This window comes from Ochotona princeps, chromosome 8 (genome assembly GCF_030435755.1).
Source record: "Ochotona princeps isolate mOchPri1 chromosome 8, mOchPri1.hap1, whole genome shotgun sequence".
Taxonomy (NCBI): domain Eukaryota; kingdom Metazoa; phylum Chordata; class Mammalia; order Lagomorpha; family Ochotonidae; genus Ochotona; species Ochotona princeps.
Window position 1 is genome coordinate 39,775,333 of NC_080839.1, and position 27,767 is coordinate 39,803,099.

The 27,767-nt window shown below is 46.5% G+C and overlaps 1 protein-coding gene across 7 annotated transcripts in view; it reads right to left on the bottom strand.

The window, feature by feature from the left end:
* Nucleotides 1–27,767, bottom strand: part of SERTAD2 (SERTA domain containing 2) — a 204,826-nt gene that overhangs the window by 93,071 nt on the left and 83,988 nt on the right. For 2 of the 7 annotated variants that reach the window (XM_058667885.1, XM_058667884.1), the window contains exon 1: nt 8,198–8,450. The exons of 1 other annotated variant lie outside the window; for it this stretch is intronic. The gene's annotated coding sequence lies outside the window, so the exon portion shown is untranslated. Of the gene's footprint in view, nt 1–4,953; nt 5,151–8,197; nt 8,558–27,767 lie in introns of those variants that run through there. 4 more of the 7 variants (XR_009245972.1, XR_009245968.1, XR_009245969.1 and 1 more) reach the window with 4 other exon arrangements.

Sequence of the window (27,767 nt, forward strand, 5' to 3'; positions counted from 1 at the left end):
ACCTGGCAGGACCAGAGCAGGAAGCTATTAGAAGCAGCAGGGTCCTGGCTGTGCACCCTACAGGAGGGTGCGGGGCTGCGACTGTCTATGGCCCAGGGGCAGTGTCAGCAACAGCGGCCAAGCTACCATTGGAGCAACAGCCTCTGCTTATGCAGGCACAGTGTCAGGGTTCCCACAAGTTGGCCAGGGCTGCTAACCCCTGAAGCTGCCTGGGGTTGGAAAGCTCTTTTCTTTTAAACCCAAAGCTTATCCAGGGTTTTGGAGGTCCCCACAGTAACATCCATGCTAATTGGTAAGTAAGACAAAGCCTTCCCTAACAAATCAGCGATGTAATTATAAAGCTAGTTACTGGATGAGCCAGTTACCCGTGCTCCGCAACTGTAACCCAACACCACTGCTGCAGCGGGTGCCTCCCCCGCCCACCCAGCAGGGCCCGTGGGGCACCAGAGCCCTGCCTGGGAGCAGCAGCTGCCCAGAAGCACAGGTCCAAGCTCCGACCTTCCTCCTCAGAGCCTGCAGAAAACCTGAAGCCAGCCACGCCAACCTCCAAGTCCGCCTCAGCGACAACAGCTCTCTTTGGAATAGTTTCCTACAGTTCCAGTTTTTAAAGATTCTTATTTTCCCTCGGAATCTTACCTGTTTTAATGCAACTGAAGACAGTACCTATCACTAGTGGGTTGGTCAAACAGAATTGCTTTCTCCTGGAAAAACCAAGGAACTTTTAAACATGGATAACTAATGACAGTCAACCAAGCAGAACCAGATTCAGTCAGGGAAAGCTTTTGATCACTATTTCTTTAGAATAGATTATGGTTAGGTCAGTAAACATCTGGAAAGAAAACTAGGTGTTTTTGGACTTTAAATATCAAGTCACTGAGAATGGTCCTAGGATCCTGCCTTATTCATCTCTGCCAGCTGAGAGGTTTGGGTCTTATCCACACTGGACACCGGTCACCTTCCAAGGACAATGGAAACACCACCCGTTCTTTTATTTCCCTCCAGGATCCTAGCTGAAAGCACTGTACACCTAACAGAAGAGGCCGAGCAGAACATGACAGCGTCTGAACTGAGCCTCAGCAATAATACACATCAAATATGATCTTATGTCTGGAATTTGCCATAAAATACTCCAGGAAGGGAAAAAAAAACTCTGAACATTTTGATGAAATACGACAGGCGAAATCTTTGTAACTGCCCATGCTGGACAACCAGTACAAAGTGGTGTGCTGTACTCTTACTTTTCAGAATATTTGGAATTTTCCACAATAAAGTTTAAACAAGCACAAGTAAGTAAAAATCTTAGTAATTCTACAAAATTTTTAATAAGTAAGCACAATAAATTATTTGCATGCTCAATGACAACCACGGTACTGATTTTAACAGATCTCTTGCACAGAAGCAAGTCATCAGTGCTGCGTAAACAAATCGGCCAGCCCAAGGCAGAACTCCTTTAAATTCTGACAGACGGCACACAGCCACAAGAGGGCGCAGCACAGCAACACGGCCGCCAGCAGGCCTTTCTTCACCGCAGTTCCGAGCTACACATCTCAAATACATGCTAACTTCCAAGCCTGTTCCCAAATTCAGACACCCTAAGGACTAAGGACAGCGATAAATAAGTCTGGAGGCATGCCAAGCACAATGAGGAAAGGTTTGGTTGCCTGCGTATAAGTCACACGGATGTTTCAGGAACCATGGTTAAAGATTTCTGGATTTCTTCATTGAGAACCTGCCCACACAACACACAGAATCCCCCGACCCCGGCGTCAAGAGGTGCCGCCGCTGAGAAGCCAGCAGCTCAGAATTTCCAATGCTGGTTTGAAAGTGGACGTTTTGCCACACAGTCTCAAGAATCTTATAGCAGAGAAGCCTTCACTAATCCCACTGCTTCTTAATAATGGTAAATTACCTCCATTCAGAACAGATACCGCTGCAGGCAGTTATTTGAGAAAACCCTTCATAAAGGACATGGGGAGGAGCCACTTAATTGTAAAATGTAGTGCAATTAACCTTAGGGAGATAATGAAGGGAGTTACTGTGTAACTACTAGCTGGAATTCTTTCTATGCAAATTACTGGTTCAGATTAAGTGAAGAAGCGTTGCAGGTTCAACAGTAATGAACACAACAGGTGAACTCTTCACCATTAGTGCTTTGGGAATCTGGTAATCCTGAACATATTTAAGTATCAAAAAGATTTACACTACGGTGTTACTTTCCCTTAATTCGGTGCCAGGAGCACACCTCTAGAATTCTGTGTGAGGCTTCACTCACCTTGCAGGGCAGGAATCCCCCGAGTGACAGACTCCCTTAAGACTGCGTGTCACCCCCGAGAAACCCCCATTCCTGGGCATAATAAACATAGTCTTTCTCCCCTCTTCATAATTGCTTGGATGACATTCTGTTTTCGATCCTCCTGCAGCATCTTTTCCCCAAAGAGACTTGTTTTTCTCCTCACACCGGAGACCCTTAACAAACAATGTCAGGGAAAAATAAAAAAGGCCCAGGGTGGCAACCAGAGGCTCTGCCAAAGGGTATGATAACCCCCCCCCCAGAAAATCATCATGAAACAAGTAAATATAAGTGAAAAATAAAATTGCATCTTAGTTAAAAATCAAAGTTGCCTCCTGAGTTTCATGCTTTAGTCAACTCTATGACACCAAACAAGACAACAGGATAAAAACCAAGTAGCCACCTCAGGAAGTACTGTTATGAAAGTGTTTCTTCAAAGCTAAAAATTAAAAACCGATCATGCAAACTTGCATGCTTTATTGGCTATGAAAGATCACTTGAAATATTCCCCATAAGAACAGGAGATTTCATTGTTTACTTTTACATGTAGTATGAAAAGGAAGATTGGAGGCAAGTTTTGCATTCATTGGCAAAACTACATGTAACACATGGCTTAAGCCTAGAGTCCTTAAGAGAAGAATTTCGTATTTCTATAACATGACACAGGAGGACAAATGTTGTATGGGACACCAGCCATATACTTATACAAGACAAATAGAAGGGGGCCTGGCGGCGTGGCCTAGTGGCTAAAGTCCTCACCTTCAACGCCCCGGGGATCCCATATGGGCGCCTGTTCTAATCCCGGCAGCTCCACTTCCCATCCAGCTGCCTGCTTGTGGCCTAGGAAAGCAGTCGAGGACGGCCCAATGCCTTGGGACCCTGCACCTGCATGGGAGACTTGGAAGAGGTTCCTGGTTCCCGGCTTCGGATCGGCACAGCACCGGCCCGTTGCGGCCACTTGGGGACAATCATCGGATGGAAGATCTTCCTCTCTGTCTCTCCTCCTCTGTGTATATCTGACTTTGTAATAAAAATAAATAAATCTTAAAAAAAAAAGACATATAGAAGGGAAGAAACGACTATTTCGATATGTAAGTACCTGTCACTTGTAAGGAACCCATATGCTCATAATGTTTATTTTAGTTGCCTATAAAAATGACGTAGGCTAGCGAGAAGGTTTTACAATTTAAACTTTGTATCATCTACTTGGATCATTCACACAGTAGAAAAAGGCAATGAGGATACAAAAGTTGAGGGCAGCAAAGGGTACTTTGTAAACATAGCAGCCATTTATTTTCAAATTAACTACTCTGGGGGCTCTGGTATGAGATAAAAAGCATTTCTTCCCAAGGACTTCTGTGTATTAATAAATGACTCATCCAACTTTCAGCAGAGGTATTTGGTCAAACACTATCACACATCATCAGAGAACCCGAGTAGATGGCAAGAAACACTTCTAAGCAAAGTATTTCTCAATCACTCCAACCTGGGTGACCTTCCTTCCCCAACCTGCCCAGCTCTGTTCTTGGTCCCTGCTCTTGGGGGCTGCAGGGGGGCCTTGCACCACCCACCCCAGGAACAGCGCATTGGATTTATAAAGCAACCACAGCCGAGAGTCACCACCAGGTGAAATCCCTTTTATTTCATGTCCCTCAATATGATAAACTATTCCTAAAAAATCACCATGTAGTTAACTGCCTGGGAGAGACCTCCAACAGGCTCCCGAGAAGGCGACAGGCCCACTGTGCTCATAATGCCTCTCTGCCAGGATGGTTTTCTGGGTGGCCCACAGGGGACTCTGCAGAAAAGGAATCTGCATCACCTCCTCTCAAATAACATAGCTGCTCCGCAGAGACAGCAGGATAACCCGCCAGCTCACGGCCCCCTCCCTGCTCCCGGAGTGTGGCTGGAGTTTTACCCGTATTCCAGTGCCCCCAGGGTTTTCAGATTCAGAGTTTGGACTCCAGCAGCTCCACACCAGGGTGGGGCACTCCGACAGGCCTGCTCTGGCCCTGAGAGCTCCGGCTGGCCCGGGTTGATAAGCGGCGGGCCAGTAAGGCTGGCGCACGGGGCCAAAGGTTGATCTGCAGCAAGGGCCTTCTGACTGCTGTTTTTGAGCCTGGCAACAGTCAAGTGTACAAGTCATTTTGGCTCTCCAGGATCCACCGGAGGCCTCTGTCAACATGATTATGCTTCTGGGGGTGGTGGCCTGTCTATCAATAAACACTATGTATAATGTATCATAAGGGACACACATGGAGTCCCTCAGTGCCAGAGCCCTTTTCCTCTGTTATTTTATGGGATACAACTCGCAAGCACAACGCTTGGTTTAGTTTGTCCTTTCCAGCCAACCACCTATGAAGGCTTCTAAAGGAAAGCAAGAGCTTCCGGAGTGTTCCTTAGCCCTGCAAAACTTGCAGAAGTGACTAGAAGACAGTGAAGCTCTGGTGAACAAGTCTGAAGAACTGTGGTTTGCTGCTGCAGGAGTTTCCAGAGAAACAAAGCTGCCTTTAGGCACCCCAAACTTGTCAGACCTGCTATAGTAGCTGGGCTGTCCTCCCTGCCCTCACTCCTGCCCCCACCCCACGCACCCACATAGCTCAGGCCACTGTGTGCTCTGCCCAGGCAGCTCCGGCCAGGCAGCGTCAGCCTGTGTGCGCGGAGGAGGCCGGCTGTGCTTGGAACAGAGCTGCAAGTACAACCTGGATGGTGCTGGTTTCTGTGACAGATCCAGCACATCATGGCACCTGCTCCCCTGAGTCCTGGCCAGCATCTCCAGTAAAGTTCAGTCTCTGGAGTCCCATGGACCACATGGCGAGCAGAAACCCCAGAAGGGAGTCTGCACAGTTTGTATGTGGCCCTGGTGGAAACCAGAAGAATGTTTTATCCTATCAGAAGTCACATGTTTTAAGAGACTGCAATGTTTCATTTTGAAATTTTGATTTGTATGTCAAAGAACATTTTTACACAGCCCGGCATGTTTTGTCTGCCTCATGATCTTGGAGGAAACAAAACAAAACAACAAGGCGTCTATTTATTTCCTAGAATAGGAATGCCATCTTATTGGGCTGACATATGCCATTCATAGATTCATACAAAGAATGAACTGCTGGGCAGTGCTGATGGAGAAGAACACGGCTGCACACAATGAGCGCTGGGTGCTCCAGGGCCTAGTTCTGTTCCCAAGGGCTCCCAGCATCTGCACATGGGGGAGGCGTTGGCCTTGAACACCCAGGGCCTTGGCCGCTTCCGACAGTAATTAAAACCAAACCGAACTAAACCAAAAGGATTCCTCAACTTTAGTTGCTGCTGCCTTCACAAATATTAAAACAAAAGTTACACATACACACTTACAAAAAGGAGTCCTGGTTGTGTGCTTCTGCAAATTGTTAAAAGGCTCATTATTCACGGCAGGCACAAAGTATTCAGTTTGTGCACATGCCGTGGTCAGAGCAGCTTTAGGTGCTCACAATCTTCTCGTCAGTATTGATTAATGGAAAGATCCGCAAGGGCTGCGGTTACCCTCTGGTGAGGCCATTCTCACGTGAACTGGAGCTTGCCCCTTGCTGCCTTCGGCATACACCTGATCTTTGGACTTCAGTAATCAGAGACAGCTGTCCCCCCAGCCCCGCCACTAAGCCATCTCCTATGGGACATGCCACTACAGTAAAGACATATCTGTAGCCATTAAGTTTAAAAATCCTACAAGTGGGCTAAAGTTCACATTCTTGAGCACCATGTTTATACACATCTTGATATATAATACTGACCAAGCGGTCTTAATTCTGCTGCTGTGAATGAAATATAAAGTCAAGTCTTAGATTTTCACCAGTGTTTAACGGAGGTGGCGGTGGCAGCAGCAGCAGCAACACAGCAGAAGAAATCTCTAACGGGTTCTGTTGTAGCCTTCATCTTTCCTAGCCACTACACTAGAAAGGACTCTAACTGCAGACAAGCGTGCAGTCGTAGCTTTTGTTCTGCCACAGGCCCACCCCTCCAAATAGTGGATGCCACTGCACTGTAAAATCTGTCTTTGTATTAATAAAAAGCGATCCTGTAAGCTATCAGCCACCACACAAACAGGAGTCTAAAATATCAAACCATATGCTCTTTTACTAGGCTCATTATTAATAATTACTTGGTGCTGGAACTACTGGGTAACATTTATACTTCAGCTTCTCAACTGAACTTTAAAAAGCTCTAAAAGGGGACGATTCAGCAAACCCAAGTGCAGGGGCTGTCTAAATCCGAGCCAGGATCTTCTGCTCCTTTCTCTAAGGAAACAGTGACACTGGCCTGGGATACCTCTTATCTACCCATCCGACATGGCAAGCTCTCTCCCCGGCCTGTAAGGTACAGAGAGGTAGGTGTTTACAGAAAGGGAGGGGCGGCAGACGGGTGGGTTGTCACATACTTTTCACCAGGTTTTTCTCCTGAGAGCTGCGTGGTGATACACACTTTAATTAGGAGGGGGAAGCACTAGAAATTATTTTAAAGGGTTGTGAACTCAAACAGGCTCAACTTTCAGTCAGTGGAGCTCTATAGGAAAACTTTGGCCTCTTTTTCAAAGAAGAAATGGATGAACAGGATAGCAAGGATCCACGAGCCCGTGTGATCCTCGCTGGGGCTTTTTGAGTGAGTGTTTCCATCCTCACCGCACACCCCCACCCCCACACACTTCAAATCAGAAGAGCTGGCTGGGCGCGGGGGAGGGGAGCTGCCAGGGTGCCGAGCCCGGGGTGTGGGGGGGTGGGATGGAAGGAGCAGCGCCCCTCCTCCCCAGGCGGCAGAGCCCGTGGGGTGGGGGTGGGGAGCTGCCAGGTGGGAGTCCCGGGCCTCAGGAATCCCTGCTGGTGGCAGCAGCTTCCAGATCCCCGCCCCCCACACACACACCGCCGTAGGTTCTCAACCAGCACCGGGGAACCCGAAAGCGTTCTTTGACGAACAAAGCTTGGGAAACCCTTGCCTGCCACGCTCCAGGCGGCCGGGACCGCTCGGCCCGGTGCGAACGAACGCCGCGGGAAGTGAGGGCGGACGTCTCACCCGATCCCGATCTGGCCTGGAAGGAACTGAACTTTCTCCCTCACAGAACAGCCTGGAACTCACCAGGCTTGCAAGCAAAAAAGTTACTCTCAAACTCTGATTGTGTGTGTGCGCGTGTCGAACTCAGAACTAGATCTCCCACTTGACCCCTCCGTCCACTGACACCCCCGCCCCCACTTCAGTCGACAGGTACCCCCTGCTGCTGAAGGTGCAGGTGATTAGGTCCAGCCAAGGGCAGGGGGCGGCCCGTGGAGGACTTTTCCGCAGGAGGTTTGGGACAGCTGGCGGCAGGGCCAGGGCCGCTCCCTGGCGGTCACAGGCGGCGACCACGCAAGATGACTCGCAGGTTCTAACTCAAAAACAAAACAAAAAGCAAACCCCGTGAGACGCCAAGTTCCACACACGCACAGACCCACACACCCACTCGCTGCGGCACGGACGGGAAAGGAGATGGGGAAACCGCTGTGTTTAGCAGACAAACACCGGGAAACTCACAAGCCGCCACTACGGCGAGTCGGACGCCAGGCCGGCCCGGGAACTCAGAGAAAACAGAAAAAAAAAGTGAAGCCGCCCGTGAGCCGGCCACCGGAGCCCCGCGAGTGCCGCACGTCCACGACGCCCGGGGCGCCCGGCGCCCTCCGCCTCAGGCCGGCCCTCGCCCGGGGTCCCCGAGCCTGGGGCTCGGCGGCACTGCTTGGAGAGAGGCAGCGTCGCCGGCGGCGCCCTCCCGGTACCTGCCTCAGCCTTCGGTTCTCAGCTCGCGGGCGCCAGCCCCGCTCCGCCCCCGGGCTCTCCCCGCCCGGCCGAACGCCCACACCGCCCCCACGCCGAGGATCCCCTCCGCCCGGCAGCGGGGTAACTCACCACAGGCGGCTTCACCTGGACTAGCGCATAGGTGGGGGTGGGGGTGCGTTTCCGCCCACTCCTCAGCTACGCCCGCTCCATGCGGCGTGCCCGGCGCCGGGGAGGCGAGCGGCCGAGCCTAGGACTCGGCCGCCGGGAGCATTATACAATGGTGGCGGCGGCGGCGGCAGCGGCGGCGCGAGCGGCGCAGCCCGGCTCCAGCACTCGCCGTGCGGGAGTGACGTGCGGCCGCGAGCCTCCCGCGAGCTCCGGCCCCGGCGCCAGGCCCCGCCCCGACCCCGCCCGGGCCCCGCCCCGCGGCCCCGGGAGGCGCGATAAATGCGGCGCGGGCCGGGGCTGCTGAGGAGCAGGAAGGGGCCGGAGGGGCCCGGGACAGCGCCGCCCACAGCTGCCCTCAGGGCCGCCGCGGCGCCCTCCTTCTCCGGAGGAGAAGCTGAGACTGAGGGAGACGAGTCCACGGAGCCCTCGAGCCGGGGGACCGAGGCGGCCCCCCAGTACCCACCCTCCCAGCGGGCGAGCGACCAGGCGGCTATGACAAAGGCGGCGGCGGGCGGCGGGTGCCGCGCGCGCAGCCCGCGAGTCGCCGACCGCAAATATGACAGGCATCTGAGCTATTCGGCAGCGCGGGCCGGTCAGCGGGCCGGGCAGGGTCCCCGCGGGGGCGAGGGCCGCGGCCACCCCGAGGGGCCGCCTGCGCCGCAGGCACCGGCCCGCTCCCACCTCCGGACGCGCCGGAGGGTCCTTGGGGTTGGATGGGGGGCCTCCGCCGGGGCCGGACAGGGCCGCGGCGCACACCCGTCGGCCAGCCGGTGGAAAGTCCAGCTCAGAGACTCGGGGGCGGGCGTGAGGCGGGGGAGAGCTGCCGGCCCTCGACCGCCAAATTTTATGCGCTTGGCCTTTAATCTCTCCCCGACCTCCCCCACCCCCGCCAGAAAGCCTATGCTTGGAGCTACTTAGATTTAACAAGGAAATGTACACAGTACACTGGTTGGAGAGAGGCGTGTGTGTACGTCTGTCGATGCGATTTGAAGAACACCAGGAAAAGCAGCGAGACAGCTCCACTGGAAAAATTAATGGTTATTCAAAAAATTACATGCGTGTTCCACGGAAAGATGTTACAGAAGTAATTCAGACACCTTAACATTTTGGCTGCCGCCCCAATCAATATTACTTTGGTATCTAATGGACCACTATCCTGGTTATATTTAAGGATAATAAAGCTTTAGGACCTAACATAAAGGTGATTAGAAGTTGTTAACATCAAGACAAATTTAGATCTAGTCAAACTGTTCTGTAATGATTTGTTATCAATCAAACTGATGCTCTTGTCGAGATTAAACTTGGGCTAAACTCTTGGGAGAGGAAGCAATGTTTCTTGTCTGAAGAGGAATAGAAAAGGAACAGAAATAGACCCTTCCATACAATTAGAATTTTTACAGATTTCTCTAAGTAAAACTAATGCCCAAAGCAATGATCTGTAGATGTCTTGGGAAAGTTCCATAAAGCTATATTCAAAATTAAGCATGGTGAAGTAGTGCTGGACAGTAGGTCTTGCCTGGGTGGCACAGCACTCAAACACTTGTCAGGAAGTCAAGATACATATATTTCATTTCCAGAGTTGTGTATTTTAGAGACGACACTATCTTCTAACAGTGTCTCCCCATCCAATCACTCACACTTTCAGTACTCACTTTAAGGAAAAGCGACTGAGACAGAAGCCAAAATGATCTCTTCCTGGGGTATCTTTGTTGCACAGGCCATGGTATTAGCTCTGTGGAAGTGGACATGAATTTACCACTGTTTATATGAATTGAAGTTAGCAGAGAGATTTGCAGAATTTTTGTTGCAGTTGCTATTTTCTGGCAAATGGACAGCCGAAGGCAGCGTTCCTGTACAAAGCAGCTAAAACCAAAGTGTCCATTTGCATGGCTCCAGAGCAGAAACAGCTCTGCTGATGAACAATTTTATTTGTGATCAGTAAAGGTATGTATTCTCAGGAAGGCAACCCGAGTATTGGGGTTATGGTTATAAAGGCTGTAACTTAGCATCAATGCACCTGTTCCAGACACACAATTCCAGGCACCCCTGCTAGCCTGGCATCTCCCACCTACAAGCTCAACCTTGAGGTGGCAGCTTCAGCGGCTGCCCATGTGGTCCACCATCAGGTGGTGACCCTTTACCCCGCTCCTTCTGGCCAGGCTTGGTCACACACAGGCCAGCACAGCAGTTCTCGCTCAGCCGGGGACATACAGGTCTATTTTGAAAAGAAAAGGCTCTCCTTGCACCTCTGAAGTCAATTTCCATCAGTATGAAATGGTATGATTTAAAAATAAATTAGTTACTCCTAGGGAATATATGAGAAATGCTTAGTGAATACAGAAGTTTGGTTTCCCCTCTTGGAGACATTTAAAAACCTATTTAAAATACTCCTAACACTCAAGGCCTCATCCAGAATTTAGAGTTTCTTCCGTAATTTCAAATAACTTCAGAACAGTGATAAGAAATTAGGCCAGCCATCCACTTTTAACTATCAGGAACATATCTGCTTGGGGAGGGGAAAAAAAGGAAACATTCCTTTTACAAGCTCAGAGCTGTGATTTAAGTTTATAAAGGCCCCTGAGTTTCATTTCAGGGAAGTGTTCTGCAGCATCACTGCGGTTCTGGGTACCAGTTTACACTTGGCTGATCCTCTGCTGAAACTTCCTGGGCTCTCACATCTTGCAGACTGAGTACACTAGAGCATTAACCGAGGGCCTCTTTTAGCATTTCATTAGCACGCAACAAAGAACAAGCTCGACTCTAAACCAAGAAAGATTTCAAAACAAATCTCAAACTTTCTTGAAGTTTCCTTCTGCCTTTATTATATTTTACCTTTTAGATTTCACCCAAAATACTAGTAATCATTTGTCTGTATATCTTGTAAATATTGGTTTTGGTTTTATGGGGGAAAAAACCCTGATAAATGCTTCAGTTATTTAAAAAAAAAACTGTATAGAACCATTTGGGCTATGCAATGTTTTCATGGAAAACACAGAAACCTAAACTGTAAACATTCACTAATAACTGAAAACTTGCAATAAATCTTCAACATACAGTTAGGAGTCACATCACTGAACTTATGACCAAGAAGTCAATATGGGAAATGATATTTAAAAAATCACAGCTTCTCACAAAGACAGTAGAGACAAGGTCAGCACTTCTCAGCCGTCAGCAGTTCAGCACTTCATTCTAGTGAAGAAGCAAGTCCAGTCAATTCCTGCCACTAACTTTGCCTCATCTCTTTGCCCTCCTCACAACTGTGTGAGGTCAGCACTATGAAGCCAGTGAAGGGCCCTTCGGGAAAAGCTTTCCATGACCAACCCCAGTTCCTCGGGAGCTGTCGTTCTTCTGTTTTCTCCTTTGAAAAATCTGACAATTAAAATTTGAACTTGGAACACAATCATAATGATGACATTTGGTGAAAACCATTTAAATTTTTTTTTAGTTTCAGCATTTTTGATCAGTCCATTATACGCATTATTATAGAGAATGGTGGCCATTCCTTCCTCTTCCACTTGCTACTATTTTCCACTGAAATCTTAAAACAAGAAACCCACAGAAAAGCAAAGACCTGGTTTTGGTAACTCCAGGGTTGGCTCCCTTCCTGCCAGACACTCCTCTACTAATGCTGGAGGTGTTTAATGGCCTTCTCATGGACCTCTTCCCTCACTGGCCCCAGGTCCCTGCACACCACTGCCTGTGGGCCTTCACACAGGTACTCTGTACTTCCTGTCTAGAAACCATCTGCTGTTCCTGAGGGGTCCACACGTAAGACACTCAAAACTTCCAGTTTCCATAGAACATGTCGGGGAGGCTGGAACTTGGGGCAGCTACCGAAGCGTCCTCGTCCTCGGGAGCCACCTTGGAGAAGTCAACAGTCTTGGACTAGGACTTGGAAGGTCTTGTGCAAATTGATTACTTAGCTATGAATCAGCCGTGACTTCTTACTTTCTTATTCCGCCGTGCCCAAGATTTCAGGTAGCACGGGTTCTGGTGACAAGTGCACAGCACTGTGGAGATGGGCAGTTTCAGGTCTGGTCCCTGAGCCATGGCCAGCGAGGAGCCTGAATCAGAGCCCTGGCACCTGCCGGTCAGCTTGTTCACCGGCAGAAGGCAGGCGCCTGGCAGTCTCTCTGCAGAGCCAAGAGTGTCTGGAGAGGGGATCCCACTGCGACCACCCTCACAGAGAGCTTCAGGGCAGAACAGAACTAAAATGCTGCTGAACCTACTCAACTTGCCTGGAAGAACATAAAGTTCACATCCGCCCATTTACAAATGAAAAGGTTAGAAATACAAGGAACAATTATGTGTTCAGTTCACTTGGATGTTTCTCTTAATTTTTCATGGGCAGAAGATGGACGTGAACACTCAGATCCCCAACCTCCAGGACTTTTGGCCTCCGCGGTTCCCGTCGCTGGCTGTGAGGTCTGGAAGTCCTCCACCCCCAGCATTGGCCATACACTTTCCTATGGGTCGGCTTGTTCCCCTACCTGAGGCAGTGCTCATGCTGCCACCCTCACCTCGCGGAGTATGCAAAGGCTGCGGGGAGGCCCTGCCAGCCCAACTCTTTTTTTTTTTTTTAAAGATTTATTTATTTTATTACAGCCAGATATACACAGAGGAGGAGAGACAGAGAGGAAGATCTTCCGTCCGATGATTCACTCCCCAACTGAGCCGCAACGGCCGGTGCTGCGCCGATCCGAAGCCAGGAGCCAGGAACCTCTTCCAGGTCTCCCACGCGGGTGCAGGGTCCCAATGCTTCGGGCTGTCCTCGACTGCTTTCCCAGCCCACAAGCAGGGAGCTGGATGGGAAGCGGAGCTGCCGGGATTAGAACCGGCGCCCATACGGGATCCCGGGGCTTTCAAGGTGAGGACTTTAGCCGCTAGGCCACGCCGCTGGGCCCAGCCCAACTCTTCATGATCTAGCTGACTCGGGGGCAAAGCAGGTGCACAGGCTCATGTGCACTGACACTTTCTGTGGCAGCCAGACAAGCTGAAGATCCTGAGAGAAAATGAACTCCCAAGAAGGGCCAACACTTCACCGTCAGGAAAGGCAGAGTCACCCTGTGGAGACCAGCCGGGTGGGGCCCGTGCTGGACACCGGGGGTCACTCAGCTATCCCTAGAGTAGAGTCGTGGAATAGCAGTGATTCTATTTCTTACAACAAACGTTCCAACCCTGCCAGTTCTTGGCCTGGTTAGCACCACATTTGAATCCACAGAATTAACAATCCACAACCACCACAACAAAGAAGCAGCAAAAGGCATCAGGCATACCAGCCAGCCCATCGCTCACTCCCAGTGCACTTCATACAGCTGTCATTCTTATTTAAAAAAAAAAAAAAAAAAGATTTATTGGGCTCCGCGCGATAGCATAGTGGTTGGAGTCCTTGCCTTGTATGCTCCGGGATCCCATATGGGTGCCAGTTCTGGTCCCGACAGTTCCACTTCCCATCCAGCTCCCTGCTTATGGCCCGGGAAAGCAGTCTAGGATGGCCCAAAGCCTTGGGACCCTGCACCCGCATGCGAGACCCGGAAGAGCTTCTGGCTCCTGATCAGCGAGTACTGGCCATTGTGCTCACTTGGGGAGTGAATCACTGGACAGAACATCTTCCTCTCTGCCTCTCCTTCTAATAAAAATAAATAAATCTTTTAAAAAAATTATTTATTTTTATTGGAAAGTCAGCTATACATAGAGGAGAGATACAAATATACAGAAACAGAGAGGAAGATCTTCTGTCCAATGATTCACTTCCCAAAAGACCACAACAGCTGGAACTGAGCCAATCTGAAGCCAAGAGCCAGCAGCTTCTTCCGGGTGTCCCATGTGGGTGCAGGGTCCCAAGGCTTTGGGCCGTCCTCGGCTGCTTTCCCAGGCTGCAAGCAGGGAGCTAGATGGGAAGTGGGGCCGCCGGGATTAGAACTGGTGCCCACATAGGATCCAGGCACATGCAAGGTGAGGACTTTAGCCACTAGGCTACTACACTGGGCTCCATTCTTATTACTAATCTGTCTTTCACTGCCAGGATGGTAGCATTCACCAAATGAACAAATGAGTAAGTGAAGGATCACTGAAGATTTATACCAGCTTCATAAACTTACGGAGTTAAACGAAGGTAGGTAGGTGTGTACGTGTGTGTACACAGAAACTAGGCACCTAACATCATTTCTACAATATTTTCCTTCGTAACTTGAAGAGTCGCTGTAATAGGACTTTGTAATTATTGCTTCTCAGCATTTCTAAAATGTGCCATCTGAGTTTCACGTCATTAGAAGGACTTATGGACAGTCATTAAAGCACATACTATTGAGAGTCACCTAATCAGGAGCAAGTTTGTGGCGATGTGGCTCACTATTTGGGACACGCACATCCCACATTCGAATGCCTGGTTTGCATTGCAACTCTACTTCCAAGCCCAGCTTCCTGCTAATGTGCACCCTGGGAGGCAGCAGGTGATGGCTCAAGTACCTCAGTCCCTATCAGCCATGTGGGAGGCCCAAACTGAGTTTCAGACTCTGGATTCTGCCTGGCCCAGGCCTAGTTGTTGTGGTTGTGGCCATTTGGGGGAATAAACTAACAGATAAATGATCTGTTTTTCCTTCTCTGTTTTCTCTCTCTCTTCCCCTCCTCTCTTCCTCTGCTTTTCAATTAAAATGGGAAAAAAAAAAGGCTCGTATAAATTTACTATTTGGGGAATAACTTTGTAGATAAATATCAAACATCAAATTAGTGCCCCAATTCCACCACTTTGTATTCTTTATGAAAATCTTCTCTTACTACTTATTTTAGGAATTATAAATTTCAGTTAAATTACATTTAAAAACATATCAACAATTGATATTTATTGGTTTAAAAAAAGCCAAGGAGAAGCTGGAGAAAAAAAAATAGGTGTAGCCCATCAATTCTGAGTTTCAAAAAAAAAAAAATTGTCTAACCAATTTTCAAATGGTTACCTGGATAATTCAAATGACTGTTTATTACTGTAACTTTCACATACTTCATGGCCATGGGATACAGAAATAGTCCAGTAATCACTTTATAAATATCATCAACCAACAGTCATTCTAAGTATAACCTGACAAAATAACACAGATAATATTTTATGAACTATTTTACAATAGTTCATAAAATTTAATAATACAAAGAATATTTTATGAACTATGATAATCTTTTATGTTTTCTTTTTTTTTAAAAGATTTATTCATTTTATTACAGCCAGATATACACAGAGGAGGAGAGACAGAGAGGAAGATCTTCAGTCCGATGATTCACTCCCCAAATGAGCCGCAACGGGCTGATGCGCGCCGATCCAAAGCCGGGAACCTGGAACCTCTTCCAGGTCTCCCACGCGGGTGCAGGGTCCCAAGGCTTTGGGTCGTCCTTGACTGCTTTCCCAGCCACAAGCAGGGAGCTGGATGGGAAGTGGAGCTGCCGGGATTGGAACCGGCGCCCATATGGGATCCCGGGGCTTTCAAGGCGAGGACTTTAGCCGCTAGGCCACACCGCAGGGCTCAATCTTTTATGTTTTCAAAGCAAGCAAATTGATATGACTGGCTAACCTAAATTCTATTTTCTGCTATTTATGCTCTCATATCTATTGTAGCAATTCTCCTTCCAACTGTAGAAAAAGAGGATCTTTAAGAAAAATGTGGCTGATTTTTGTAATGTAAATACTACAGTTGAACAATTTTTAAAACTCCAGACTATAAAAATTCTGCTGTGAAAAGCTCCAGTTCAAGGCTTTAAGGTATACAGATATCCAACTAAGGTTGGGCTAGGAGAACGTGTGAATGGAGGACACAATTCAAGCGTCAATGCAGAATACAACCTCAAATGAATCCATTCTTCGCCACTTTGAATTTTTAACTGAAAGGCAGAGTTAGAGCAGACGGAGAGATCTTCCATCTCTTGGGTACTTCCCCAGATGGCTGCAACGGCTGGAGCTGGGCCAATCCAAAGCCAGGAGCTAGCAGCTTCTTCTAGGTCTCCTACATGGGTGGAGAGGTCTAAGGACTTGAGTCATACTTTGCTGCTTTCCCAGGACATAAGCAGGGAGCTGGACTGGAAATGGAGTAGCCTGGACATGAGCTGGTGTCCATATAAGATGCCAGTGCCATAGGCAGAGGCTTAGCCTATTATACTATGGCTACAGGCACAGTGGAACTGTCTTTTAAAGATTTGTTGCCAGAATAAACAAGATGTTTTTTAAATCATCCAACTATGAATAACAACAGTTCTTTGCTCTAAGTAGGAAAAAATTATATTTTTAAATTTAAAATGTATAATTTTGTATTGGAAATTTCAGGAATCCACAGAGTAAGCAGGAAGAAACTAAAACAAGCAGCTGAAACAGACTGCACTACGACGTCAGGTACATTTGTGTAACCAAGCAATCGGTTTTTTAAAAATATGCTTTAAATATTGCACAAAAGATTTAATCTTGCTAAGTAACATTTGTTTCAAAACTGTCTCATAGAGAAGTCTTATTTAGGTCATGTGAAACTCCTTAAACAGGCAATTATCAGAGAAATTGGCTTTAAGGCGACAATAATAGTGTGAATGATCTATATGCAACTTCCCTTTTTAAAAACAGAAGTTGAATCTGTAACACCAAATTTAGAAAACAGAGTGGATGCAGCAAACGCCCCGAGAATACCATCCATACAGACATATCCGCCCCTCTTCTGTTGCAAATAAATTTACACCCTGTGATCTTAAATTTACTAAAAACAACGCTTATATTTAATTGTCCCTAAAGATGATTCATTTTAAAGAACATATACATGTTGGGCTCGGCAGCGTGGCCTGGTGGCTAAGGTCCTCGCCTTGATCCCATATGGCTGCTGGTTCTAATCCCGGCAGCTCCACTTCCTCTCTATCTCTCCTCCTCTCAGTATATCTGACTTTGTAATAAAAATAAAATAAATCTTTAAAAAAAAAAAAAAAAAAGAACATATACATGTGGCAGGGCCATATCAAGACCATCATCTCATGTAGCAAGTGCCAGAGTCCCTGACTGACCCTATAGCATTTCAGAAGGGTCACTACACAGGATCAAGGCCACCTAGGACATTGGGGCTCAGAGTTTTGTAGGCCTAATGTTAGTAATTGTGGCATTTCTGCTTGATTTCCCTTCAGAAACAAAAGTCCAAATTACAAAATGGTATATAAAAAAATTGTGATCAGATTTTTTTAAAGATTCATTTACTTTTATTTGAAAGGCAGATTTACACAGAGTGAGAGAGTAAGATCTCCCATTCACTGGTTCACTCCCCAAAAGGCAGCAACTGGCTGAAGCTGAGCTGATCTAAAGCCAAGAGCCAGAGCTTCTTCCAGAGCTCAAATGTGGGTGCAGGGGCTCAAAGCTTGGGCCATCCTCTGCTGCTTTCCTAGGCTACAAGCAGGGAGCTGGGTAGGAAGTGGAGCAGCTGGGATAGGAATCAGCACTCATATGGGATTCTGGTGATTGCACAGCAAGGATTTAGCCACTTGGCTATATCGCTCCAGGCCCCAGGTATTCATTTTTAATCTATCCTGATTTATTACCATTTTAAAACTCTCAGACACCATGCTTTTAGGTTGCACAACAAAAATAAAGTTGCACAACAAAAATGAAGTTATGAGGAGCCAGAAGCCATCTTTGTGAAATTCAAAAGATGAAAAGGTCAGAATACAGAGGCTTATCACTATACAGATATGAATAGTTAATACTAAAAAACACAATTTTTCTCCAAGCATCAATACACTAATGGGATTTCAATTTAAATCCCCCCCTTTTCCATGGAAGTTAGCAAAGTAACCCTAAAACTCGTCTGCAATAGAACAAGGCCACGGATGGCTGTTCTAAGAACAAGTTGGAGGACAATGTGCCCTTCATACCAAAGCTGACTTCATATAGAGTTCTATGAACCAAGCAGAATGGTGATGGCATAACCATAAATAAATAAATCAAAGAAGACCAGAGCACACAAACAGACCCACACATTTGTGTGGTGTGAGGCTGATCAGTAGAAAGAGAACGGACCACTCAACAAACAGCTTAGGATCACCTGCATGATTAATTATCCAAAAAAATCTAACATATCTATAACCTGCAAAAAGTTTAGAAAAGAACTGATGCTTACTGAGTGCTGCTTGTCTTGAGAGAGTTGTTCTCCATTCGCCTTTGCGTGGCTCCATGTCCTGAAACGTTGACTTCTAAGAACTGCTCATTCAGGCCCCTTTGCCAAAGATCTTCCAATTGGATACTGGCAAAGGTGGCCCCAGAAGATCAGTGGGCAGAAGGGAGAGACACTGGGGTACTTCTCACCTGCTCCTGGCCCAGCCCGTCTGTAGTACCTATTCACCCACAATCCCAGCTTCTGCCATGTCCTTTCCCAGGAAGCCAACTCCCACTGGCATGCAATGCATTTCCTCCTGCGCCAACCCCCCCCAGGCACAAGGACAGTAACAACTTCCTGTTGTTAGGCTTCCTTACCTCAAATTTTGTCTCTGTAAAAAGTCTCCTCGTTAAAGTCTCTTTAGTTGAATCATTAGTCAAATAGTTTCCTGAAGAGACTCTTATAAAATAAAAGTATCAAAAGAAAGATCAATTACGTTGATTATATTAAAATTAAGTACCTCCTGAACAAAATATTCTATAAACAATTTAAAGACAAGCTAGAGACTGTCAAACAATGTCAAAAGATTAGTATTTCGAGTTAATAAAGAACTCCTCTACACTAATTTTTGTTGTATCTCCATGAAAGGCCTTTTGGTTGACTCAGTTGAATTGCTAAAATGTTTTGTGCAAATACCCAATAGACAAATGGATAACAAAATGAAAACTCAAATTTTAACTAAAGGTGGAAAGATATTCAATCTTATCAGTAATAAGAGAAATAAATATAAATTATAGATTCATGATTATTAAATTGACAAAAAACTAAAGTCTAGCAAATAATGAGGAGGATGTAGATAAGGAACTCGGCTAAATAATGGGTGGGGGGAAGCAGGTATGATGATTGTGAAGATAATCCAGCATTATCTGGTAGAGGTGGAGATGCACACATATGTATGTACACACACACACACACACACACACACACACACACGGTCTTTCTAAACAGGCTTCCACAAGAAAACCAGTCGTACAGGAAATGACTTAAGAGACCATTTCCTCAGTCCTCCTAGGTGGAATGGTGTAAAACTGAAACCAGTCCTATGCTAGCAAATGTTTAACTACCAGCTGTGGTGAATGGAGAAGGAAACTCATTTACAGCTTTTTCTGATTTCTGAAGTTTCACACCACAGCTGATCTCAAACCTCCCAGTGGAACTGCAGAAGTCCGGAAGCTACACAAGCACTCCTCAGAGCTGCTATCTGCTTGTAACTCTAGCCTAATGCCTGGACCATTGTAGATTCACAGGATAGATGTTAATGTATTACCTGCCATGATATCTTACGGTCCTAGGTTTAATTTTCTTGAGGAACTGTGGAAGAAAAGGGTTGAGCCTAGAATTTAGAGAACTGCTTTTTATCCCCCATGAAGACATAGAAGAGGGTTTAGGACAGCACTGCTCTTGGAGCAAAACACTGGAGACAACCTTCAGGTTTATCACGATGAGGTGTTAACACACTTGAAAACTCTAGTGGTCGAACAAACAAAAACAAAAACAAAATCCAGAAGGCACCATTTATCAACATGTCTAAATCTCAAAAACAGGGGCTGGTATGATGGCTCAACTGCAAGAGTCATCATCCTCTGTGGGTGCCAGTTTGTGTCCCAGCTGCTCCACTTCCCATCCGGCTTCCTGCTGATAATTAGGAAAGCAGTGGAGGATGGCCCCAAAGGCTTGGGACCCTGTACCCGCGTGAGAAACCTGGAAGAGGCATCTGGCTTTGGGTCAGCTCAGCTCTAGCTATTGCAGCCATTTGGGAAGTAAACAATTGGATGGAAGATCTTTCTGTCTCTCCTTCTCTCTAAAAATCTAGTTTTCCAATAAAAATTTAAAAAAGAAAATTTTAAACTTAAAAAATTTTTTTAAAATTTAAAAAAGAATAAATTTCAAAAAACAATGTTGAGTACAATAAAACAAGTTGTAAATTATAGACAATAAAATCTATTTATAAAAAACGTTTTAAAGCATGCAAAAACATTGCCATATATTATTTAGGGATACATATGTGAACAGTTACAGAACTTAAAGACAAAAACCCACTGTGAGATGTGACTGCCTGTGGTAAAGAGAAGGCAGTGGAAGGGGGTGTGGGCTGAAGAGACGATGCCCTGGTGGCCTCATGTGTATCTAGAAGGCTTAACTATAAAAGCACCAAAGGTAAATAAACATATAATAAACTAGGTCAACTTATTGCTTCAGAATGTATTAGGCTGAAGAAATGTAGTTCCTTTTCTTTCTTTTTTAGGGATCCAAAGCATTAAAACTTCCTGTTTTTTTTTTCCCCCCTTAGAAGTTCTAGTATCTGTTAGCAAATATTGGACAATATTGGTATTTCAAGCATGCATTTACTTCCTGTGCTTTCAGTAATGAAGAACTACTTCTTTTTTTGAATATATTTTTTAAAAGATTTATTTATTTTTATTGGAAAGGCAGATGTACAGAGAGGAGGAGAGACAGAGAGGAAGATCTTCCATCTGATGATTCACTCCCCAAGGGACCACAATGACTAGTACTGCACCAATCCGAAGCCAGGAGCCAGGAACCTCTTCCAGGTCTCCCACGCGGGTGCAGGGTCCCAAGGCTTCGGGCTGTCCTCGACTGCTTTCCCAGGTCACAAGCAGGGAGCTGGATGGGAAGAGGAGGTGCTGGGATTAGAACCGGTGGCCCTATGGGATCCCAGCGTGCTCAAGGTGAGGACCTTAACCACCACTATATCACGCCGGGCCCAGAACTGATTCTTCTTACTTAGATACATTACCCTTCTTTTGATAAGGAATCTTAGAGTTGATTGGACAAGGCAAGAATAAAGGAGTTACTAGGTTCAAGCTTGTGTTTTGGGATAATTCACATGCTAGGCTAATTTCTATCATGGGTTAAAGGATTAATGCATTCTCACCAAACATGGGAAGCTTCTGATGACTTCCTTCCAGTAAGTGCCTGAGAACTCACTGAACACTAAAAACTGACACCTTGCCATTTCTTAAAAAGAAAACAAAAAATAGAGAAACTTTCCCCAAGAAGTATCTTTCACTTGGTGTTCAGGTACACACCAACCGCTACACACTGGAGTTCTTTTCTTCTTGTCTGTTGTTTATGGGCGTCTTGATTCTGGAACGTGATGGTGCCTCAGCGCCTGCTTAGTGTGACATCTTTTTTCCAAAGAGATTGTCTGGAAATTGGCCTGTGTTAAGTAGACATGTCTCTGCGAGCTAGCAGGCAATCTGAAGCTAGGTGGTTCTAAATAAAGAACTCTAGTCAACAACAGGAAATAACTCCCACAGAAAAACGGGGCAGAATACAAACTCTCACCAACTCTGTACACAGCTCACAACGGCCTTTTGTTCCAAGCACATGAAGACCGAGATCTTGACTCTTCAGAGCAACTGGGGGCCTTTTCCTTCGCTGGTGTCCTTGCTGTCCTTCCCTTCGGAGGACGTTAGCAGCACAACTTGACGTCTTAATATGACATTGCAGCTCAGAAGACGGAAGTTTCTATTTTAACATTTTTCTTAATAGAGTTTCTCAAGAGAAAACACAATTCTGATTTAAAAACGAACTTTTCCATCTACCTACATGTGATGCCATGTAAACGCACTCACATTCTAAAGGAGAATGTTCACCTGCAGAATGTTTCTAAAACTGTCATCAAGGATGCATATTATTAAAATGCCATTTCCACTGATATTTCAACAAATCAAAGTGATTAGAAGGCAAATGTGTTTTCTCTTCAAAGGCTTCCATTGAATTTTTAGAAAAAGAGAGAGAGAGCCTGGCATGATAGATCAGTGGCTAAATCCTCTCCTTGCAAGCGCCAGGATCCCATGTGGGTGCCAGTTCGTATCCCAGCTGCTTCACTTCTCATCCAGCTCCCTGCTGGTGGTTTAAGAAAGTAGCAGAGAATGGCCCAAAGCCTGGGGACTCTATATGCATATGGGAGAAGCTCTTGGCTCCTGGTTCAGATTGGTTCAGATTGGCTCAGCTCCGGCCACTGTGGCCATTTGGGTAGTGAACCAGTAGATGGGAATTTTCTGTCTCTCCTTCTCTTTGTAAATCTGACCTTTCAGCAAAAGGAAGGAAGAAAGAGAGACAGAGAAAGAAAAGAAAAAGAGAAATATTTAGATCTCAAGTCATTTAGTGGGGGGTTTGAAATCAAACTGACTTCCATTGGCACAGCTAGAGTCCTACCACATCCTAGGTACTCCTGGCAAGGAAGGTGAGCAGAGAAACAGATGATGGTCCACTGGTATTTCTTTCCTTTCCCAAATGTACATCCAACTTTGGCTCTCTATTGGCTCCTTCCGGTAGTCAATCAGTGACAGACCCCACCTTCACACTCCTGTCTCTTTACCATTTACAACTTCTTTCCTTCTCCTGTTTCCTCTGCCTACTGCAGGGCAACTACACTGGGCACCGTGGAAAAGAGGAACAATGCCCCCTAAATGTCATGGCCAGTGCACACATTTAAGTTCCTCACACTGCTTAGAGTTAGGGTCTTTATAGCATTTGACACAGCTGACCACTTTCAATTATTTCTTACAGCCTAAAATACATATTTCTGGTTCTTTTCTGACTACTTCTGGATTTTTTTTGTTTGTTTGTCCCTCCCCTTCTACTCTCCCTACATACCTGTACTTCTAGACTTTAAAAAAAATATCACCTGCGGCTGAAGCTTGGATCCAGAGAGTTGCTTAGGATACCTGAAGCTTTATGGAATTTCAGAACATGAGTGTCCTCAAGAAAGATCTCCAAACTGACAATCACTATACAAAAAATGAAGCATTTCTGAGGGTTTTGTCTTGGCTCCTTTTCTCTCTTTTCTCCTATCAATTTCTCCTTGGGTAATCACACCCACATTCAGAGTCTCTACATACTAACGCCTCACAGACCATTAACTACAATCCACATTCTGAGCTTCAGATCTGATCTTTTTATACACGTAGCTCAAACAGGCCAGTCCACCAGGGTCATTTCTGGTTTATGCTATTGTCCTGGCACATTTTTTTCCTTTAGAATTTTTTCATTAATTTATTTTCATTTTATTTGGGAGATAGAGAGGTAGAGAGAGACAGGGTTGGGGTATTTTTCAATAGCTGGTTCACTTCCCAATTCCTTCATAGGCCAGGAATTGGGAACTCAATCTGGGTATCTCACATGGGTATCAGGGAACCAAGTATTTGAATCACCACCTGCTGCCTGGCTGGGTGCAAATCAGTAACAAGCTGGAACTGGGATCAGAGCCAGGATTTGAAGCCTAGAACATTAAAATGGGATGCTCACATCCCAAAGAAGCACCAATCATTATATCAAATGCCTATACTTAAATATTTAAATTATACCAAAATAAACATTTTCCACGGGAAAAAATTTTTAAGACCTTATTTACTATTTTATATAAAAGGCAAAGATACAGGCAGAGAGGTATTTTTCATCTACTCCTCTGTTTCCAAGTACCCACAATAACAGACAGAAGTCAGGAGCCAAGAGCCCAATCTGATTGGGCCAGTTCTTTACACCCTCTGGCAGATCTGAGAACCAGGATGGAATGCAGGATAGGCTTGGTCTGGTCGCATTACCAGCCAGTTCACATTAGGACTGGGACTGGGGGCAGCTCCAATCAGTGCAAGCTGGAATGGGGGCAGACTGGGCCAGACCAGGCCATGGTACCCTTCAGCAAATGCCAAGGTGACACAGGCCATGCCACACTGGGCCGCAGCACCCACTACCATACACAAGTCTGGGACAGGGAATTGAGCCTGGTAAGGGAGTATTGGGGACTCCAAAGCTGGGCCACCACAAATACTGGCAAGTATGAGAGCTGGAACTGGGGGCAAACCAGGCTGGCTACATATGAACCTGATTAGAGAGAGAGGTAGGCTTGGGGTAGTCGACTGTATCCACTGGTACAGGCATGAGTCAGAATAAGGGCAGGCAGGTTGGGCTTTGCTGCAGCAACAGCTGGGAAGTGCTGGGACTGGGGACAAGCCCTGTCAAGCTAGACTGCAAAACCATCTGGACAGTGTGAGATCTGGGGCAGGGAGTGGGTCCAGTTGAGGGGTTGTGGGCTCCTCTCTGATGGACTGCAACTGAAACTGGAGAGCATGGGAATCAGGAGTGGGGACAGGCCTGGCTGGACAGGCATTGGTACCCGCTGGCATAAGTGTGGGCTGGAGGGTGGAGTCAGTTGGGTTGAATTGGGCTTCAATACCCAATGATGTATATGAGATCTCAATGGGATGTGGGGCAGACTGGACCGGTCCACTGCACATGCTGGCAGGTACAGGAACCAGAGCTGGGGGTTGGGGGCTGACCCAGTGGGGGTTACTAGAGGTCTCTGACTGGGCTGCAGGCTTCCCCTGTGGTACATGAGGACCACGCATGTGTTGGGCAGAGCTGGGCTGGGCCGCAGCACTCATTGGTTTGCTGAGGATGGAGGGCAGAACAAATTGATCAACTACCCCAGTGAAACTTGACAGCAAATTTCTGGGCCAATGGAGACTCAGAGGCGGACTAGGACAGACAATCGACCTTGGAAAGATTTCCTCATCCGTGGAACAGCAATATCAGCAGCATCTCAGAACTACCAAAAACACATGAACAGAGCCCTCAGAAAATGCTCTACAATAGGGAACTTGGGATGACATCAGGTGGCAGTTCCCTAATCTGCTGGGTAATGCGGCAGTTGGGAGGCTGGGCATGGTTTCTCTTCTTGTATGCCCCTCTGCCCCATATACGGGAAGAAGAAAAAGTGTGAACAAGGATCTCACCCACTATCCCCTGATCCTCGATCCTTCCCACCCTGATCAACTATGTAAACATCATCACTAATAAAACAAACAAACAAAAAAGAATTCAACATGAGACTCCCATGATGTCAGGGACCCAACCACTTAAAGCCATCACACACTGCGTCCCAAGTGTGTGTATCAGAGGAAGCTGGAAGAGAGGAGCCAGGATTCTGAACCCAGGCACAAAGATGGATCCAGCCATCCCAAACAGCATCCTAACTGCAGAACCAGGTATTTATCCCCTTTCATGTTCACTAGTACCATCAAGTGTTTCCCTATTTCCTTTTTTTTTTTTTTTTTGAAATTTATTTATTTTATTAGAAAGGCAGATTTACAGAGAGAAGGAGAGACAGAGAAAAAGATCTTGCATCTGCTGGCTCAATCTCCAAGCTACCACAATGTCGCTGTCCTGCAGTGATGGACTTGGTTCATGGAGCCGATAATAACATACATGGACTACTGACTAATGAACAATAGCCGAAATTTATTAGGTGCAACAGACTATACCCTGAGGGTCATATAGGATTAGGGTGGAGGTATTTAGCTTATCAACAAACCCATCAACTGTTTCTATGCTTTTGTTTGGAAGTCCTTTTGTCTTGTATATTCCACCAAGTATTCTCATACACAAACTTTCCACTCAACTGTTCTTATACAAATGATATCCCATCAGGTATACAAAAGGTAGTCATTCGGTTGTTCTCATGCAAAGGATATCCAATCAGTCACACAAAAGGCACCCATTCAGTTGTTTATCATACAAATATTGTCCAATCAACTGTAATCCTGTGCTCACTGACCTTCTAGGGTCACAATGTCCTCCTACACCACAACCCCAGAGTTAAGCCAATCTGAAACCAGGAGCAAGAAGCTTCCTCCAGGTCTCCCACGCAGATGCAGGGTCCCAAGGCTTTGAGCCGTCCTCTACTGCCTTCCCAGGCCACAAGCAGGAATTTATTTAGAATAACCAATGAATGAAAAAATTAATCTCCAAAGGAGATTATAAAATATACTAAGAAGCTATACATAAATGAGCCAGATTCTGGCAAAATAAACATTTAAATGAATCTGAATTGAAAACTTGAAGTGGGCCCGGCAGCGTGGCCTAGCGGCTAAAGTCCTCGCCTTAAAAGTCCCGGGATCCCATATGGGCGCCGGTTCTAATCCCGGCAGCTCCACTTCCCATCCAGCTCCCTGCTTGTGGCCTGGGAAAGCAGTTGAGAATGGCCCAATGCATTGGGACCCTGCACCCGCGTGGGAGACCCGGAAGAGGTTCCAGGTTCCCGGCTTTGGACAGGCGCGCACTGGCCCATTGCGGCTCACTTGGGGAGTGAATCATCGGATGGAAGATCTTCCTCTCTGTCTCTCCTCCTCTGTGTATATCTGGCTGTAATAACATGAACAAATCTTTAAAAAAAAAAAAAGAAAACTTGAAGTAAACCTTGGGACAAAGATAGTTTTCCTGTAAGTGAGGAAGGAGTTGTATGCAACTGGTTACTCTTTGGAGATAGAGAATGCACATCAGAATCTTCATTCACACAATATGACAAAACAGAGATTAACTATAGGACATTTTAAAAAACATAAACATATGCTGGGGTCGGTGCAGTGGGTGTGGAGGACACAAAGATATGTGGAGAACTGTTCCATCGCAGGCTGGGCCCCAAGGAATTTCCCACTGCATGGCAGGGCCCTGTGGATGTCTCTACAAATGACCTGAAGGCAGCTCCACCTTCCTTTGCATGGACACTGGACCACCCTGCAGAAGAATTCTGTAATCCATTCATGCATTGTTTGCTGCTGCAGGGTTGGTTTTTTACTATCAGGCCTTTTATTATTCGTGCTGTCTCTGTCTCTGCTGCCCCCATTTGACCCTCCTTGGTTTTTAGGTCCCCCCCCCTTTTTTTTGCAATGCATTTCCTTCCTTAACTGACTCAAGATTAAGTTGTAGAATGAGCATTGTAGTAGGAATGTGTTACTGATTGATATGCACCGTCTATTGAGAACTTCTACTGAGAGCTTTAAGGTGAAACAAAGGGCAAAATTATCCTTGGAAACACCCACTTGACCATGACATAAAAAGTCTGTGCCAGCCCTTGTGACTGCTTCTGTATAAATAAAGGGGACAGCATTTCTTGCATTGTTCATTATGATCATGAAATTGTAGTGGTCCATTTCTTTTCTTTTTTTTTTCTTTTTTTAAAGATTTATTCATTTTATTAAGCCAGATATACACAGAGAGCAGGAGAGACAGAGAGGAAGATCTTCCATCTGATGTTTCACTCCCCAAGTGAGCCGCAACGGGCCGGTGCGCGCCGATCCCGATGCTGGGAACCTGGAACCTCTTCCGGGTCTCCCACGTGGGTGCAGGGTCCCAATGCATTGGGCCATTCTCAGCTGCTTTCCCAGGCCACAAGCAGGGAGCTGGATGGGAAGTGGAGCTGCCAGGATTAGAACCGGCGCCCATATGGGATCCCGGGGCTTTTAAGGCGAGGACCTTAGCCTCTAGGCCACGCTGCCGGGCCCGGTCCATTTCTTTTCTATGCCTACTCCACACACCCTTTTTGAGTACCGAACTCGCCTGAA